We start from the raw sequence: 6,441 nt of genomic DNA, 5'->3' as shown, positions 1-6,441 counted from the left end.
CTTTTTTCAAAAATAATTTTCGAAAATCCTTCTCCCTCATCTCCTTCTTATTATTTATTCATCTACTAACACTTCTCTTCATCTCACATCACTGCTCTTATCCTTACCCTTGTGTTTGGATCCTTCATTTTTCTTCACCCCTATTCCTTTTCTTCTTCTACTAACAATAAGGAACCTCTTTACTGTGACATAGAGGATTCCTCTTCTTTTCTTGTTCTCTTCTCTTTCTTATGAGCAGGAACAAGGAAAAAGGCATTCTTGTTGAAGCTGATCCAGAACCTGAAAGGACTCTGAAGAGGAAACTAAGAGAAGCTAAATTACAACAATCCAGAGACAACCTTATTGAAATTTTTGAACAGGAGGAGGAGATGGCAGCCGAAAATAATAATAATGCAAGGAGGATGCTTGGTGACTTTACTGCACCTAATTCCAATTTACATGGAAGAAGCATCTCCATTCCTGCCATTGGAGCAAACAATTTTGAGCTGAAACCTCGGCTAGTTTCTCTAATGCAGCAGAACTGCAAGTTTCATGGACTTTCATCTAAAGATCCTTTTCAGTTCTTAACTGAATTCTTGCAGATCTGTGATACTGTTAAGACTAATGGAGTAGATCCTGAAGTCTACAGGCTCATGCTTTTCCCTTTAGCTGTAAGAGACAGAGTTAGAGTGTGGTTGGAATCTCAACCCAAAGACAGCCTGAACTCTTGGGATAAGCTGGTCATGGCTTTCTTAGCCAAGTTCTTTCCTCCTCAAAAGCTGAGCAAGCTTAGAGTGGATGTTCAAACCTTCAGACAGAAAGAAGGTGAATCCCTCTATGAAGCTTGGGAAAGATACAAGCAGCTGACCAAAAAGTGTCCTTCTGACATGCTTTCAGAATGGACCATCCTGGATATATTCTATGATGGTTTATCTGAGCTATCAAAGATGTCATTGGATACTTCTGCAGGTGGATCCATTCACCTAAAGAAAACGCCTGCAGAAGCTCAAGAACTCATTGATATGGTTGCTAATAACCAGTTCATGTACACTTCTGAGAGGAATCCTGTGAGTAATGGGACACCTATGAAGAAGGGATTTCTTGAAATTGATACTCTGAATGCCATATTGGCTCAGAATAAAATATTGACTCAGCAAGTCAATATGATCTCTCAGAGTCTGAATGGAATGCAAGCTGCATCCAACAGTACTCAAGAGGCATCTTCTGAAGAAGAAGCTTATGATCCTGAGAACCCTGCAATAGCAGAGGTAAATTACTTAGGTGAACCTTATGGAAACACCTATAATCCATCATGGAGAAATCATCCAAATCTCTCATGGAAGGAACAAAAGCCTCAACAAGGCTTTAATAATGGTGGAAGAAACAGGTTTAACAATAATAAACCTTTTCCATCATCCACTCAGCAACAGACAGAGAACTCTGAACAAAATACCTCTAATTTAGCAAACTTAGTCTCTGATCTGTCCAAGGCCACTGCAAGTTTCATGAATGAAACAAGGTCTTCCATTAGAAATTTGGAACCACAAGTGCGCCAGCTGAGTAAAAGGATCACTGAAATCCCTCCTAGTACTCTCCCAAGCAATACAGAAGAAAATCCAAAAGGAGAGTGCAAGGCCATTGAATTAATCACCATGGCCAAACCTGTAAGGGAAGGAGAGGACGTGAATCCCAAGGAGGAAGACCTCCTGGGATGTCCAGTGATCAATAAGGAGCTTCCTTCTGAGGAACCAAAGGACTCTGAGGCTCAATTAGAGACCATAGAGATTCCATTGAACCTCCTTATGCCATTCATGAGCTCTGATGAGTACTCCTCTTCTGAAGAGAATGAGGATGTTACTGAAGAGCAAGCTGCCAAGTTCCTTGGTGCAATCATGAAGCTGAATGCCAAATTATTTGGCATTGAGACTTGGGAAGATGAACTTCCCTTGTTCACCAATGAACTAAGTGATCTGGATCAACTGACATTGCCTCAGAAGAAACAGGATCCTGGAAAGTTCTTAATACCTTGTACCATAGGCACTATGATCTTTAAGGCTCTGTGTGACCTTGGTTCAGGAATAAACCTCATGCCCCTCTCTGTAATAGAGAAACTGGGAATCTTTGGGGTGCAAGCCACTAAAATCTCATTAGAGATGGCAGACAATTCAAGAAAACAAGCTTATGGACAAGTAGAGGACGTGTTAGTAAAGGTTGAAGGCCTTTACATCCCTGATGATTTCATAGTCCTAGATACTGGGAAGGATGAAGATGAATTCGTCATCCTTGGAAGACCCTTCCTAGCCACAGCAAGAGCTGTGATTGATGTGGACAGAGGAGAATTGATCCTTCAAATAAATGAGGACAACCTTGTGTTTACAACTCAAGGATCTCTCTCTGCATCCATGGAGAGGAAGCATAAAAAGCTTCTCTCAAAGCAGAGTCAAACAAAGCCCCCACAGTCAAACTCTAAGTTTAGTGTTGGGAAGCCACAACCAGACTCTAAGTTTGGTGTCAAACCCCCATATCCAAACTCTAAGTTTGGTGTTGGGAGGTCTCAACAAAGCTCTGCACATCTGTGAGGCTCCATGAGAGCCCACTGTCAAGCTATTGACATTAAAGAAGCGCTTGTTGGGAGGCAACCCAATGTTTATTTATCTAATTTTCACTGTTTTTCATGTTTTATTAGGTTCATGATCATGTGGAGTCACAAAATAAATAAAAAAATTGAAAACGGAATCAAAAACAGCAAAAGAAAAATCACACCCTGGAGGAAGACCTTACTAGCATTTAAACGCCAGTAAGAAGCATGTTTAGGGCGTTCAACGCCAGAACAGAACATGGTTCTGGCACTGAACGCCAGAAATGGGCAGCATCTGGGCGTTTGAATGCCAGAAATGCACCCTGGAGAAGAGCTGGCGCTGAACACCCAGAACGAGCATGGTTCTGGCGTTCAACGCCAGAAATGGGCAACAAATGGGCGTTCAACGCCCAAAACAAGCACCAATCTGGCGCTGAACGCCCAGAGTTGTGTGCAAGGGCATTTTGCATGCCTAGTTTGGTGCAAGGTTGTAAATCCTTGAACACCTCAGGATCTGTTGACCCCACAGGATCCCCACCTACCTCCACTCACTTCTTCTCACCCTCTTTCACACAATCCCATAAACACCCTTCCCCAAAACTCTTCACCAATCACCTCAATCTCTCTTCCCTATCACCACTTCACCACTCACATCCATCCACTCTTCTCCATAAACCTACCTCATAAACTCCACCTACCTTCAAAATTCAAAATCAATTTCCCACCCAACCCACCCTAAATGGCCGAACCTAACACCCTCTCCCCCCACTATATAAAGCCGTCCATTCTTCTTCATTTTTACACAACACAACCCTCTCTTCTCTTCTTGGCCGAAACACAACCCCTTCTCCCTCTCCTCCATTTTCTTCTTCTTCTTCATCTATTCTTTCTTCTCTTGCTTGAGGGCGAGCAAAATTCTAAGTTTGGTGTGGTAAAAGCATAAGCTTTTTGTTTTTCCATTACCATTGATGGCACCTAAGACCGGAGAATCCTCTAGAAAAGGAAAAGGGAAGACAAAAGCTTCCACCTTCGAGTCATGGGAGATGGAAAGATTCATCTCCAAAGCTCATCAAGACCACTTCTATGATGTTGTGGCCAAGAAGAAGGTGATCCCTGAGGTCCCTTTCAAACTCAAGAGAAATGAGTATCCGGAGATCCGACATGAAATCCAAAGAAGAGGTTGGGAAGTTCTAACAAACCCCATCCAACAAGTCGGCATCCTAATGGTTCAAGAGTTTTATGCCAATGCATGGATCACTAGGAACCATGATCAAAGTAAGAACCCGAATCCAAAGAATTATGTTACAATGGTTCGGGGGAAATACTTAGATTTTAGTCCGGAGAATGTGAGGTTGGCGTTTAACTTGCCTGTGATGCAAGGAGATGAGCGCCCCTACACTAGAAGGGTCAACTTTAATCAAAGGTTGGACCAAGTCTTCATGGACATATGCGTGGAAGGAGCTCAATGGAAGATTGACTCCAAAGGCAAGCCGGTTCAACTGAGAAGACTGGACCTCAAGCCTGTGGCTAGAGGATGGTTAGAGTTCATCCAACGCTCCATCATCCCCACTAGCAACCGATCTGAAGTTACTGTGGATCGGGCCATCATGATCCATAGCATCATGATTAGAGAGGAAGTAGAAGTTCATGAAGTCATCTCCCTTGAACTCTACAAAATAGCCGAAAAGCCCTCCCCTGGGGCAAGGCTAGCTTTTCCTCATCTTATTTGCCATCTATGTTACTCAGCTGGAGCTTTCATAGAAGGAGATATTCACATTGAGGAAGAGAAGCCCATCACTAAGAAAAAGATGGAGCATGCAAGAGAGCCCATTCATGGAGCTCAAGAGGCGCAGGAAGCTCATCACCATGAGATCCCGGAAATGCCTCAAATGCATTTTCCTCCACAAAACTATTGGGAGCAAATCAACACCTCCCTAGGAGAATTAAGTTCCAACATGGGACAACTAAGGGTGGAACATCAAGAGCACTCCATCATCCTTCATGAAATTAGAGAAGATCAAAAAGCAATGAGGGAGGAGCAACAAAGACAAGGAAGAGACATAGAAGAGCTCAAGGACAACATTGGTTCCTCAAGAAGAAAACGCCACCATCACTGAGGTGGACTCATTCCTTGTTCTTACATTCTCTGTTTTTGTTTTCTCTATGTTAAAGTGCGTATCTATGTTTGTGTCTTCATTACATGATCATTAGTAGTTAGTAACTTTGTCTTAAAGTTATGAATGTCCTATAAATCCATCACCTCTCTTAAATGAAAAATGTTTTAATTCAAAAGAACAAGAAGTACATGAGTTTCGAATTTATCCTTGAACTTAGTTTAATTATATTGATGTGGTGACAATGCTTCTTGTTTTCTGAATGAATGCTTGAACAGTGCATATATGTTTTGAAGTTGTTGTTTTAGAATGTAAAATATGTTGGCACTTGAAAGAATGATGACAAGGAGACATGTTATTTGATAATCTAAAAAATTATAAAAAATGATTCTTGAAGCAAGAAAAAGCAGCAAAGAACAAAGCTTGCAGAAAAAAAATAGCGAAAAAAAAATAGAAAAAGAAAAAGCAAGCAGAAAAAGCCAAAGCTCTTAAAACCAAGAGGCAATAGCAAAAAGCCAGTAACCCTTAAAACCAAAAGGCAAGGGCAAATAAAAAGGATCCCAAGGCTTTGAGCATCAGTGGATAGGAGGGCCTAAAGGAATAAAATCCCGGCTTAACCAGCTAAACCAAGCTGTCCCTTACCATGTGCTTGTGGCGTGAAGGTGTCAAGTGAAAACTTGAGACTGAGCGGTTAAAGTCAAGGTCCAAAGCAAAAAAAGAGTGTGCTTAAGAATTCTGGACACCTCTAATTGGGGACTTTAGCAAAGCTGAGTCACAATCTGAAAAGGTTCACCCAATTATGTGTCTGTGGCATTTATGTATCCGGTGGTAATACTGGAAAACAAAGTGCTTAGGGCCACGGCCAAGACTCATAAAATAGCTGTGTTCAAGAATCATCATACTGAACTAGGAGAATCTATAACACTATCTGAACTCTGAGTTCCTATAGATGCCAATCATTCTGAACCTCAATGGATAAAGTGAGATGCCAAAACTATTTAAGAGGCAAAAAGCTACAAGTCCCGCTCATCTGATTGGAGCTATGTTTCATTGATAGTTTGGAATTTATAGTATATTCTCTTCTTTTTATCCTACTTGATTTTCAGTTGCTTGGGGGCAAGCAACAATTTAAGTTTGGTGTTGTGATGAGCGGATAATTTATACGCTTTTTGGCATTGTTTTTAGTATATTTTTTGTAGAATCAGGCTACTTTTAGGGATATTTTCATTAGTTTTTATGTTAAATTCACATTTTTGGACTTTACTATGAGTTTGTGTATTTTTCTGTGATTTCAAGTATTTTCTGGCTGAAATTGAGGGACTTGAGTAAAAATCAGATTCAGAGGTTGAAGAAGGACTGCTGATGTTGTTGGATTCTGACCTCCCTGCACTCAAAATGGATTTTCTGGAGCTACAGAACTCAAAATGGCGCGCTTCCAATTTCGTTGGAAAGTAGACATCCAGGGCTTTCCAGAAATGTATAATAGTTCATACTTTGCCCAAGTTTAGACGACGCAAACTGGCGTTCAACGCCAGCTCTCTGCCCAATTCTGGCATCCAGCGCCAGAAACAAGTTGCAAAGTGGAGTTCAACGCCCAAAATGGCACAAAAACTGGCGCTCAACTCCAAGAATGACCTCTCCACGTGTAGACTTCAAGCTCAGCCCAAGCACACACCAAGTGGGCCCCGGAAGTGGATTTATGCATCAATTACTTACTTCTGTAAACCCTAATAGCTAGTTTATTATAAATAGGACTTTTTACTATTGTAT

At 41.4% G+C, this 6,441-nt stretch overlaps 1 non-coding gene across 1 annotated transcript; it reads right to left on the bottom strand.

The window, feature by feature from the left end:
* Positions 1 to 764: 764 nt before the first annotated feature.
* LOC148571847 (small nucleolar RNA R71) lies at positions 765 to 872 on the bottom strand. Its single transcript, XR_015908690.1, has one exon. It is a non-coding gene; the product is annotated as a small nucleolar RNA R71 (small nucleolar RNA).
* Positions 873 to 6,441: the final 5,569 nt, after the last annotated feature.

This window comes from Arachis ipaensis, chromosome B3 (genome assembly GCF_059453495.1).
Source record: "Arachis ipaensis isolate K30076 ecotype BB chromosome B3, ASM5945349v1, whole genome shotgun sequence".
Taxonomy (NCBI): Eukaryota; Viridiplantae; Streptophyta; class Magnoliopsida; order Fabales; family Fabaceae; genus Arachis; species Arachis ipaensis.
Note: the sequence above shows the minus strand (reverse complement) of the source record. Positions and strands in the feature narration are given on the sequence as shown.